General features: G+C 44.0%; 1 protein-coding gene across 1 annotated transcript in view; it reads right to left on the bottom strand.

The window, feature by feature from the left end:
* Positions 1-13697, bottom strand: part of CCDC190 (coiled-coil domain containing 190) — a 43311-nt gene that overhangs the window by 5892 nt on the left and 23722 nt on the right. The window lies entirely within an intron of this gene.

The following is a 13697-nucleotide window of genomic DNA, read 5'->3' as shown; positions in this document are numbered from 1 at the left end:
CCAATAACTCACGCCAAATCTGAACGATCAATGTCTCAAAGAGTGGGGAGAAGTGGGGTAAGCTGATTACAAAGCAGAACAGCGTCCACGATGGGCAGTCTGGGGGCACTGAGGGGCCACAGAGATGGGGCACAGGCTCCTCTGTCCACTCTAACCACCTTCTCAGACTTGAGGTCCTCTCCACCCTCCGCACGCCCCGCTGCCCAAGCACACACCTGAAGCTTCCTTCACCTCCTACAGCGCTAATAGGCAGAGACACGTTTTTCTCTCCGCTGAGCCCTTCACGATACTTATCTCAGGGCTGAGAACACAGTGTGTGCTCGGAGTATAAATGGGTTGCTATCAATAAAGCTTTGGTGGTAACAATACAGGGAAAAGCTCAGCCTTAAAAAGGAGAATAAGGTCAGGACATAGGAAAGAAATGCACTTTAAGGCAGCGTGCTGTAGAGTCTACAGTGTCGGCTAAACTGTTATTCAAGAACAGGGTGAGTAGAACTTACCTACCAATCCAGAGTTGTCACCACGAGACTGTGGTTTGTTTCTTTTGCTATGTCAGGCTGGAGCTGGATTAATGAGCTTGTTTTTCTTCGGTGAACTTAGGAGTCTGGTGTTGGGGAGGAGGGAGGGAGGGGGAGATTGTTGAAAACACTTGAACGCTCTCTTTCCCCCTCCCCACCTCCCCTCAGGAATGCCGCTCCCTGGGCCCTGGGCACGTGGGCACCGGTCCCTGGCGGAGAGGCCAGAGCTCTAAGCAGCTCTGTGAGTGAAGGAAGCCTGCCAGCTTCTCGCCCGTCCCTAGACGGCCACAGGGCTCCTTCCAGGCTGTGTCCATGGGAGCCAGGAATGACAGCAGGGAGTGTCTTACTGAGTTCTCCGTCTCACTCCCTCTCTCTCCTCTTCTCCCTCTTTCCTTCCTCTTTTGCTAGACTTCCCTGCCCCCACCCATTTCTACTTCTTAGAAACCAGGTCAGGCCCAAAACACAAGCACCTTTTTTTCTGTCACGATTGAGCACATTTTGTACAGGGGAGGGTTGATTTGTTTGTTTGCGTTGCTGCACACCACGCTGACTTTCCCCAAGCTCCTATCCACGTTCAGTACACTTCAGTGCTAATCAAGATTTTTGAAGTGGTAAAAACAGCACTAGGCAAAGTAAAATGTAAATCAACTTTTGTGCTCATAGTTTGAACAGCTGCAGTAGAAGACTAAGTGGAAGTATTGGTTATATAACAGGGTACTGAGTGGGACTTTCAATGTTGCCCTCGGCTCCAGCAGAAAATAGGAGGCACTAATGTGCCACAGTCCAGAGAAAGCTGCAGACACTGGGGCCTGATAATCCTCCCAGAGTTTAACGAGGGGCAGCTAAACAGGCCCTATCCCCACAGTCATCACCCAGCCGACAGACTACTATAAGGAGATGACTGAGGAGAGGGAGAGGGAGAGCCATGCTGTTCTCTCAGTGGGACGTGATTCCTTTCCTGTCTTTTCCCGTGAGGTAATTCTCTTACCACCAGAATTTAAATGAGTAAGGTGGGGTTCCAGGAAAATCATCATGGAGAACGGGGTGCCACACACACAAGGAGAGACTGGGACCACGTCCGCCAGCTGGGGGTTTGTGGAAGGACAGAACAACAGAGCAGCCCCCAGTCCGTCCCTCTGTTGTCACCAGAGCTGATGATGGGGAGGGATTTCTTAGAAAAGCTAAGTTCCTGGGTGCCATTTTGAGAGAGAGCTGAAGGGGAGAGGCTTGCAGAATTAATCCGTGTTTGAAGGGCAAGATGGAGGCTTAGGGTGGTGGGCCTGGGAGGAGAGTGGTGGCCAAACCCAACCTCAGGCCTTTGACGGTGCCAAAAAGACCTGGATCCCCGTAAAGGAGCACAGGGACTCTATGAGGGAGCAGCAACTGTGGCATTACGTGGCGTCGCTCTTCCTGGAAGGCAGTGCTTCCCCCAGAGAGGAAATGGAGCCACAGGCAGGGCCAGAGGCAGGCAGAGACAGGAGGGGTCTCAGTGAAGGCCAATTCCCTCATCAGAACCACACATCTTAACCACAGAGGATGTCAGGAAGACACAGAACAAGAATAGACAGCGAAATACCAGCAATGCCTCAGCATCACAAATGTAGCAGTTATTTAGGAAGAACTCAGCCTCGCCTATTCGTCTCCTAGCCCACAACCTCAGTGTGGTTAGTATTTAAAAGATAAGGAGAGGAAGTACATATAAAGAAGTCAGGCTCTTTGTTCTGTCCCAGTGGGTTGGAGAACGAAGAATGACAGAGTGACAATCCTCCTTCCCCTCTCTAAGCCACCTGGACTCCAGTGAGGAAGGATTTAAATTGTATATACAGTTGGAACTTCAAAATGGACTACAATGTGTGGAATCTCATAAGGGACAAGAAAGAAAAATCAATGAAGATAGTGACTGGAAAGGTAAAACTGTCATTCCCAGATTATGTCCCTGCTGCCAACACCAGGGAAAGATGAAGTTGAGACTATTCAGCAAAGTGATTAAAATGAATTTTACATAGTATATTTTATTTATGCACATTAATATACTTTTATATAATTCTTTCGGTTTTATATGGTGGTAGCATCCAGCTGCAGCCAAAACACTTCTGGGATCAAATATTTATTCTGTCATTTAATGGAAGTATATGACTTTAGTCATCAGTCCTGTCCTGTCCCCTGGTTTTGCCATCTGTAAAGTAGGTTAGTAGTCTCTTTATCGTAGGAGTTCTGATTGAATTGAATGGAAGAACGAATGTAAAATGTTTTGTGCATAGAAGATGGACAATAAAAGTTAGTTCCTGATTTTCAGCAAAGATAGAGCAACAGGGACTAGATTTACTCTTTTACATGAAACAATGTATAAAGCAGAAAAAATTCACGAAATAATTTTTTTAAATTGGCCATCAGGCAGATAGGATAGTGATCCCTGAGAGAGAGGAAACAAACCAGGGAATCCTTACTATTGCCACAGCTTACTTCCTGGACAGAATTTCCAGGCCACAGCACAAGGAGGGGGCAACCAGGCAGGGATTCAGGGATTCCTGAGTTGAGGAGACAAAGTTGGAAGTTCAGAAAGGCCAAGGCAGCTGATGTTATCAGGGAACAGAGTGCAGGTCTAAGAAGCTTAATGAATCTCAGGCAAAACAAATATGAATGAAGTTACTGCAAGGTATACAAAATCAAATTACTTTCAAATGTAATAAAGAGAGAATCTTAAAAACAGCCAAATTATAAAAAAGATGCCTTACATGCACAGGAACACAGATAAGAATTACAGCAGACTTCCTGTGAAAAATGCTGCAAGACAGAAGATAGTGGAATGAGATTTTTAAAGTTCTGAAAGAAAAACAATCAGAGAAACACCGCTTCCTCATGGCAGACAGTAGGAGGGCAGAAAAGGGGAGAGAAGGGACATACTTTGTCCATCAAGTCATTTTATAAGAATATCTAACTCCACTCACAAGGGCTCCACCTTCATGACTCAGTCACCTCCTGAAGGCTCTACCTCTTAATACTGTTACATTTGGCAGTTAAGTATCAGCATGAATTTTGGAGGGGACATAAACATTTAAACTCTAGCATTATCTGTCTTAATTTTCAGATAGCCTGTTTATGTAGAAAATCCCACACAATCTCCAAGAATTGATTAGAATGAATGAGTTTAGTCAAGCTCCAGGATATAAGATCAACCCACAAAACCAAACTGCATTTCTATATACTAGAAATGAAGAGGTGGTAATTGAAATTAAGAAAACAGTATCATTTACAGCAATTATAAAAGTATAAAATAAGTAAGGATATATTTGAGGTATGAGACCTGGGTATTGAACTGTACAAAACACTGCTGAGAGAATTTAAGGTAGAAGCAAATAAATGGAGTGATATACTATGTTCACGAATCAGAACAATATTGTAAAGATGTCATTTCTTCCTAAACGAACATCTAGATTTCACCCCATGCTAACTAAAACGCCATCAGGATTCTTTTTGTAGAAATTTACAAGCTTATCCTAAAATTTATATTAAACCACAAATATTTAAAATAGTCAACATGACATTAAAAAAGAACAAAATTGAAAAACTTAAACTATCTTAAAAGGTACTTAAAATTGGTAAAGTTTTTGAATATAAATTATACCTCAATAAAGTTGATTTTTAAAAAAAGACACAGGAATCCTTATGAAAAGGATCCATAGGTCAACTACTTTTCAAGATTATTTGGGCACCAACTCCCTATCCTGAAAATTAATAAAAGGAAAGAATCAAGCAACTATCTTTTTTTCCCCTGTATAAACTACACTTCCAGGGTGATTAAAGAGTTGATGGAGGAAAGATTTTTAGAAGATTTGCGGCTAATAGATGCAGAAGGAATGAAATAAATTAAAAAATCCCACCATTTTTCAACCTCTAATGAAGTCATGGATCCAGGCAACAGTCCTCAATGACATCAAAACCTCAGGGAAAGGTCAGGGGGAAGTTTATGAAGGAGGGATCAGCTGACACCACTGGGACCCAGTGCTCAATCTTAGCATCACTAAAAGAAGGAAAACCAAGCATTTTATTTACCGTGAATCCACTGAGGAAATACACTTGCCTAAAATATATTTAACCTGAATCTAGTCAAACCTCTGGTTCTGGCTGCCAGTTCATAGATTTATGAATAAATTAATTGACCACTTGAGAAAGCCAATCAGAATGTGAGCCATTCTGGAGAATTGTCTGGTTTCTCTGACAAATCAATAGCAAGGTTTTAAAAAAAAAGGAAGAAAGGACTGCTTGTAATAAAATAGTAATGAGAGAAATAACAACCAAAGCAAAATGGGGACGTATCTGAATCCCGATTTCCATAAACCAACCGGGAAAAGCACTTTTGAGACAAGTGGGACCTTTGAACAGAGGATGTATATTAAAGATACTAAGGTATTCTTGTTAATTGTACTGGTAGTGATAATGGCGTGTGTCTCAGTCAGTTAGGGCTGCTGTAACAAAATACCGTAAGCTGGGTGGTTTATAAACAACAGAAGTTTATTTCTCATAGTTCTGGAGGCTGGGAAGTCAAAGATCAAGATGCTGGTAGAGTCAGTGTCTTGTGACACTGGTCCCTGGTTTCCTGGTTCGTAGATGGCCTTGTGGTGTCCTCATGTGGTGGGAGGGACAAGGAAGCTCTCTGAGGCCTCCTTTCCAAGGGCACAAATCCCATTCGCTAATCCCTAAACTTCCCTTATGATCCGATCCCCTCCCAATGGCCACACCTGATACCATTACACTGGTGATTAGGATTCGACCTGCGAATCTTGGGGGAACAGAAACATTCAGACCACAGCAGTGCAGTGTTTATCTTAACAAAGTTTTTATCACTAGATATGCATACTGAAGTGTTTCCAGATAAGAAGATACGATATGATATTTTATATTTGCTCTAAAATACTCCACCAAAAAGTAAAATAAAATAAAACCAGTGCAGGAGTGCCTGCGTACATGGAGATGCATGACACAGAAGTTGCAAAATGCTGGTGATTGTTGAAGCTGGGATGTGGGCGCAAGAGTATTTATTAGATGATTCTTTCCAATTTTGAGTATGTTTTAGATTTTTCATAAAAGAAGTTAAAAAAAAATTTAAGGCAGCCAGATTGAAAAGAAAACTTATATTCAAAGGATTGACAATTAGGGTAGAATATCTTCAATATCCTGAAAGAAGACAAGTATCAACCTATAATTCTATACACAGTAAACTAAAGATATTTTCAGACAAGAAAACAAAAAAATAAAGTTTATCTCCAAACTCTAAGATCCTTGAAGCAGAAAGGTGTTCCTAGATTTAGGACTGAGATGCAAGCAGGAATGAAGAGAAAAAAATTGGTAAATATGTAGGTAATCTAAATGAAGACTGGAAGTGTAAAGTTGGGAATTGGAAAATAAAATGCTTAATGCACAGTAACAAAGCACAGAGTTTTCCAAAAAGCAGAGCAGTTAAGTGTTCTGAGTTTCTCTTATTGCCCAAGAGAGGAGTAAAGACATTCATTAACATAATTCCATAGATTAAGATTGATGCTGTTATTTCTAGAGTAAATACTAACAGGATTAAATAGAGGATATGGCTTACAAACCAGTAGGGGAAAAACACTGAAATAGTAAAACACAACAAATCTGAAAATAGAAAAAGAGAGGGAAAACAGAAGGTACAAAATAAAGATGGAAATTTAGGTCCAATTATTTTAGTAATTATGCATATACATGATGAAATGCTCCAATTAAAAGTAAAAAATTGTCAAACTGAATTAAAAAAACCAAAAGATCACTACTTGACACCAAAATGGTTATAAATACAAATGCAAACAGAAACAGTGAAATCATGAGACATTGCTCAGTTAAATAATGGCTATTCCAAAATATTTTGATATTGCTCCCCAAAACATGGACTTGGAAATACGTAAAGTGAAAATTGAAGTAACTGTAAGGGAAAACAGACATCCAGAATCACAGTGGAAAATGTTAATTCCCTCATACGAGTGATTGATAGACTCAGTCAGGAATCAGTACGGACATGATATGTGAATAACACAATGGAAAACGCAACCTTATGGCCACACGTAGACAATCACCTTGCTTTTAAGGAAGGTTCCCAGAACCTGCTACAAAACACTTGTTAAAAATGTATTGACTGGAACTTATTCACATGGCCACACTGAGCTGCAAGGGAATCTGGGAAATGTTTTTTTTTTTTTTTTTTTCTGGACAGCCATGTGTCCATCTAAATATTTGGGGTTTCATTACTTTGGAAGAAGGGGAAACACTCACCAGTGAAACAGAAGTCTCTGCCACAGACACAGCTATGCAGATAGATGGCTAAGGGTAACTGGATGCTCACCACCCTTAATACGTGACAGGCTATAATCAAACAAGCACTACTTGGCACAAACGTTATTATAAATACAAATGCAAATACAAGTACTTCATACGGAAGCACCAACTTGTAAGGTGATCATCCCGACGGTCAGAATATGCTAATATTAAGTTTTTAAAGATTATATTTGAAATGAAGAAAATGCACACGCATACATACATTCTTGTAGAAAAATTCAGAATCCTCCCATCTATTTATGCCCAACAGTTTGAAAAAAACTGACTCCCAGAATGATGCCCACACAAGGATTTTCACGACATGCCCCCGGCCTCACCTCCCTCCCTTCCCCACACCTCCTCCCTGCACTGTTTGCATTTCTCCAAAGACAACGTAAATTCTCAAGACCCTAGGTCTTGGCACAGACTTGTCTATTCTATCTTCCCAGCCCATTCTCCCTGCACTGGCCTTTTGTTCCCACTGTAGGAAGGGGAGTGTGCCAAGACAGTGAGCAGGTAACTTTAGTTTTCCAGAGGGAGTTAGGCATAGTTTTCTCTCTGCTCCCTCATTCATACATGTAAAACATATCACGCATTTGGCATTAGCATCATCATCATCATTAAACCTTTCAACAATAGCCATTATTACATTGCCATTTTTAAAAATCTCAGCTCCCTCCAACTATTTGTCTGTTTCTCCTACTGATACGTAAAGTCCTTGAGTGGAGGGACTTAGTATTTTTTTAACTCTTCTCGGTATCTTCAGCATGTAGCACACTGCCTGGCTCACAATAAGTGCTCAATAAATGTTTATCAAAGGAAGTATTAATTAGAAAAATGGCAGCAAGTTAAATAAGCTCCCCTAAAAACTTATGCAGCTCAAAGTTTTAGTTTTCCTTTTCAGTAAACACTAAAGTGCTCCTTAGTGCTTCTCTTATCAAACTGAAGAGATGAGAGTGTTGTAAAATAATGCCAATGTCTCGCTGATATTTTGGGCTGGGAAAGCCACAGCCCACAGGGTATATCCACGCTTGTTATGATCGTCTCACACAGGTTGTAGGTTGATTCATTTCCCCCTTTGATGCTCCCTCAACTGGCTCATTCTTGATTTGCATGGAGCTTCCTGCTCTCTGTCTTCCCATTTTATATTGAAATGGATACTTGGGAGCTTGTCAGGTCTCTGAGAACCGTCAGCCTTCACAGCAGAGGCGCGGTGAGGTGCCTGTGTCTCTGGTGGGGCTGGTTTGTGCCGGGAAACGTGGCCGGTCTGGCTCTCTGCTTCTGGTAACAGGGCTGCAGCCTTCGCCCCGCGGTGATCAGATAACAGCAGTGGCCACAATGTATCAAGGAAAAGGCACACACAGTTATCTGGCTAACACACTCCTAATCTCTCCATCTGTTTGGCGGGTAAGTTTATACGCTACGTGGGTCGCCATAGTGACACGGTCCAGTAATAGCCACCCCACCTACAAAACTAAACATCTAGCTCTTTCCCTGCTCCGAGTGCTGAACAGGGACGGCGTTAATCTGCCACGGCCGCCATAACCAAGGGCCACAAACCAGGTGACTTAAAACCGCAGAAATTTCTTCTCTCAAGGTTCTGGAGGCCAGAAATCTGAAATGAAGGTGTTGGCAGGGCAGCTCCGGAGGGAGGCTCTGGGGGGGGATCCTCGTCCGTCTCTTCCAGCTTCTGGAAGCTGCAGACATTGCTCGGCTTGTGGCAGTAATTCCAGTCTCTGCCTCCATCTCCTCACGGCCATCGTCTCTCAGTCTGTGTCTGTGTCCCTTCTCCTCCCGTGAGGACACCAGGCCCACTGGATCGGGGTCCACCGTACTGCAGTCTGAATCCGTCTTGATCACGTCTGCAAAGACCCCATTTCTAAAGGAGGCCACACTCACAGGTGGCAGAGATTAGGGCTTCCACGTATTGTTCCGGGGCCACAATTCAGCCTCTAACGGCGACTTTTAGAGACGTCCTGGGTGGCCCTTTCTTTTAGGTCTGTGTTACCCAGATTTTTATTTTCAACCATCACAAATACATAATTTATATAATTTTTTTAAATTAAAAATTGCTATTAAATATTCACTTCTGGGAGTTACATTATTTTAATTACCAAACATATCCTATTAATCTATTGTCAAATTTCCAAGAATTTGATGTGTTTCTTAATGCACCACCTTCACCATTTGATTTACTTATTTCTGCTGCTGACGCCTTAGTTTTTTCGGATCCTTGGACTCATCGTCATCATTGGTTCCTCTTTTCCCTGTGACCTGCTTCTCCGTCACTGAGCTCTCTTAGCTGACCCGTCACAGTGACCTTTGTTTCCCTCCCTCCTTAACCCTCAGTGACGTCACCCTCTTCGCGCCTTACGCCTAAACCAGGAAAATGAACTCCTGATTTCTCCACTTTGGTCTCTCTGACACTACCAGATGGATCTTCATGTCACCCCATTGGTTAAAACATTCCAATTATGTGTCTTTGCTTGAGAAATAAAAGAGAAATTCTTTAACCTGGGAGAATTAGAAGTTCAAAACGGAAACATAACTCTAGTTCTGGAAGGTTCACATTCTGATCACTTATAAGCATTGTGTCATGAAAAATTACGTTTACAGCAGTGAACACGAGGAATTCCAGGATCCCCATCATCAAAGAACAGCTAAATTTTGTCACTATCTACTTTCAAAGGTAGAGAAGTGAAATTGTTATAACTTAGAAAGAAATTGAATAAATATTGATATAAAGGATTTCTTTTACACAGTCATGTTTACTATCTGGCAAGTAGGAAATCAAGATCTGCTTATTGCAAGAAATTTGGAAAATACAGCAGAGTATAGGTAAAATAGTGATATAAAATCCCTTGTAATCTTATCAACCTATCATTTTGAAATGCTTCTGTCTAGTTTTGAAGAACAAAACCTTTTTAATGCAACGCTGTCTCTATCCAGGCCACTGGAAACCTCCCTTCCTTACTAGTCCTACCCCATCTGTTTCAGCCTGTCTGTTCACTCAGCCAACCCATGCCCATAATATGTCTAGCAGTTTTCACAAATCCTCTTATGCATGGGCACTGGGTTTTAGAGCCTGCCTGCCTTCCTCCTTTCCCTTCCTTCCTTCCTCCCTCCCTCCCTTCCTTCCTAACTTTAGAAAAATTGGGGTCTTGGAAATTTTCCAAACCATCTCAAATCTTCCTGCAACACCTGCTGGAGGGAAAGGAAGTGGGGAGGGTATCAACCAGCAGCACCTGCGAACCTCCTGGCAGAGATCTTCCAGGAGTGGGGGGCAACAGCGTCACACAGGAGGGTCACGCCTGCTCCCCATCAAAGCCCACGGGCCTCCCCCAACATCCTGACCTTCTTTCTCACTTCAAGGGAGCCGAGTCCATCTCTGAACTCAACTACCCTGAGCAAAGAATCTGTTGTCACCGCCGTCTGATGCGGTCCCTGAAATTGGCAAACCAAAGATTTCCTTGGCTTCAAAGCTTCATTCGGTCGTCCTTCCATGAAGGAGAGAAGCCTAGGAATGGCTTTGAGACACAAAACCTGAATTTGGAAGCTCCCGGAGGGTGGGAGCACCAGGGCAGAGCACCCATGAGTGTTCCCCACACCCTGAAGATGAACTTGTAGGTTTTGGTTCTTTCCTGCTGTGTTTCCCCCTTCACCTCCATCCCATCCTAATGTTCTTCATCTCCTGCCTGGGGCGGCAGTGCAGAGGGGCTGCAGACTGTGTGTGTGTCTTCCCAAGATTCCCATGCTGAAATCTAGCAACAGTGTCAGGAGGTGAGGTCTTGGAAGAGGATTAGGTCGTGAGGGTGGGGCTCTCACAAATGGGATTAGTGCCCTTAGAAAGAAGGTTCCAGAGAGCTCCCCCGCCCCTCCCAGCGTGTGAGGATGCTGTGGAAGACGGCTGTCTCTGAACCAGGCAAAACGGGCCGTCACCGGGCACCCAAACCGCCAGCACCTTGATCTCGGACTTCCAGCCTCCAGAACTGTGGGAAATAAGTTTCCGTTGCTCATAAGCTGCCCAGTTTATGGTAATTTGTTACAGCAACCTGGATGGAAAAGACAAGAAGCTGCACCTCCTGGATTCTTTTTCAAAGAAGTCCCCGTTTGAGAAATGGGAGCGTTTCTTAAGATTGTTCACTTATTGCTTTGGCATCTGTTCACTTAAAAAGTCCGTGGGAGGGGGGAGGGGATGGGTGTATTCACACCACCTGGGTGCGGTGCGCACCGTCTGGGACGGACAGGCTTGAAGCTCTGACTCGGGCGGGGCAAAGGCAATATACGTAACCTCAACATTTGCACACTCGTAACATGCTGAAATAAAATAAAATTTTAAAAAAGTTCCAGAACTGGGGATTCTGCTCCTGCCCTGGCCATCCATTCTGGAATTCTGTTGCTGCCATGATCCAGAGTTTTCCTCCACATCCAGCCCTCTGCTCCGGAATCAGCAGAGGCATCCCAGCGAATGTGGGCATCATTTGTAATCAAAACTAAGAAGAGAAGACGCCAAATCTACTTTCGACACAATAAGTTCAGAACTATCATCTAGCAGGTAGAATTAAGGGCATTTTTTTAAATACAAAGAATACGGAGGTTAGTCTTTATGGTAATTGGAAGAAAATTAATTTCTAAGGGAGCGAAGTGTGTAGCATTTTAGGCGGATCAGGAAATACGACGGAGAGAGAGCGCTGAGATGGAAACGTCGGCTGTTCTCTGTGCCCCCACCCACACTGGCACCGGCACCCTCGGCCGGCACCCACTGCCTTCCCCATCCCTGGGACCAAAGCTCAGCCTTTCCTGGCTCCTAGTTCAGCAACTGCTGGGCCAGGGGAAGTGCCTTGGGAATTCAGCGGAGGTAGCAGAGTGTTCGAGATGCAACAGGGGCTGGGAGTCAGGCTGTTCCGTGCAGCCGGGGTGCAAGGACCGGAGGGTTCACGAGGGGACGGAAGAGCCGCAGAGAGAAGGATCAAGGACAGAGACGGGCTGGGCGGGCTTCCGCTTCGCAATACCTGACTCTGCAGGGCACCTGAGTGGGCCAAGGAATCCTTACTGCTTCTTACCGTGATGATGACGACGACGATGATGATGCTGTTATCCAGTCCCGTGATTCTATTTTGCTTTGAGACAATTTTTAATATAATTTGATACAAAGCTATTAAACCTGTGTTGGAATTCAGTTGCATGGGGTAGAGAAATAACCGTAGACCTGAAATTAGGTTATGGCTAGAATTTCAGCTGGGCACTTCCAGCGAAAACTACTCTTCAGGCCGTATGAAGCTTGTAGTTTCTGAGTCTGACACCGGATGGCGCTCCCAAACCGCCCTGTGCTAAGGACGCTGCAAATGTCTGGCCCTGGGAAGAGCCTGGGGCGGGGGGTGAGTCAAGCTCCTGCTTCCCCCAGGGGGGCCCCCTCCCCTCCCCTCCCCTCCCCTGACTTGTACATTTAACATTCGCCCAGAACATACTGTTTCAATAACTGGGTTTTCATTTTTTTTTTTTTTTTTTTTTTTTTAGACAGAGTCTGGCTCTGTTGCCGGGGCTAGAGTGCCGTGGTGTCAGCCTAGCTCACAGCAACCTCAAACTCCTGGGCTCAAGCGATCCTCCTGCCTCAGCCTCCCGAGTAGCTGGGGCTACAGGCATGTGCCACCACGCCCGGCTAATTTTTTCTATATATTGCTTAGTTGTCCAGCTAATTTTCTTTCTATTTTTAGTAGAGCCGGGGTCTTGCTCTTGCTCAGGCTGGTCTGGAACTCCTGACCTTGAGTGATCCACGCGCCTCGGCCTCCCAGAGTGCTGGGATCACAGGCGTGAGCCACCGTGCCCAGCCTGGGTTTTCATTTTTTTAAGGTGACTTAGGTGAAGCTAATTTTTTTTTTTTTAATGATGGAAGTTAGGAAACATTTTTAAAAATCAGGTTTTAAAAAAGCCCAAACTATGCTATATGGTTTCATTCTCTCTTCTTGGATGCTAAAATGACATAAAGACTAATTTTTTCTGTGTCCATCAAAAAACTTACTTCTAGAGGGTTCTGCCTACAGCTCCACGTCAACTCTTCGTTCTGAAACCCAGAAGTCATTTCGAAGGTCGATTCATCTAAGGAGATAATAGAAGGAAAGGACTTTTTAGAAGCTATACTATGCCAAAGAAAGGCGACTTGCCGTGACGGTGGTTATAAAATTTACCTGGACCAGAGGTTTAACTTCTTTCAAATTGCTAAGGACTTTCTTGCTATCATTTCAATTATTTTGGCCGTCAGTTCCCTCCCGAGATGCTTGTTTTCCACTTCCTAATCCTCAGTGGAGAGAAGGAAGGCCACCAAGAGCCGGGTTGTCCCTTCTGTTGTCTGTCGAGATGACATCGCTCCTTACGCCATGGAACCAGCCTCTCTGCTTATCTGAATATCGGATAATAGCATCTTCCCCCCGAGGAAAACATCCTCCTCTGGGCTCTCAGTGCTTTCCTCCTGCGTCACTCGCCCCGGGCTGTGGCCTGTCTGCCACCTGTCCCCCCGTCCCAGGCTGTCCTGGGTGCAGCTGAGCGGCTTCCATTTTTTGCTGCTTACACCAAAGCTTACCTGGAACACCGCACGCATCCACTTTGGTCTGTTTGCTGCTGGTCTACTTTTCCTTATTTTTCTATTATTCTGAGGAATTTCCCACTGGTTTTGTCCTGTCTCTGGGAGTTACGTATTACTCTTTCCTGAACTTGTGGCTGCCTCCCCAACGGCCCAACTGACCACACAGACCACCTTCATTTGTGTTAATAAACTCCAAGACGACAACTTTTCTCCTACATGTCTCTCTCTGTCTCTCGAAGGCCTGTATATGTCTTTATTTCTACTTTTCGAGT

This window comes from Eulemur rufifrons, chromosome 8 (assembly GCF_041146395.1).
Source record: "Eulemur rufifrons isolate Redbay chromosome 8, OSU_ERuf_1, whole genome shotgun sequence".
Taxonomy (NCBI): domain Eukaryota; kingdom Metazoa; phylum Chordata; class Mammalia; order Primates; family Lemuridae; genus Eulemur; species Eulemur rufifrons.
Note: the sequence above shows the minus strand (reverse complement) of the source record. Positions and strands in the feature narration are given on the sequence as shown.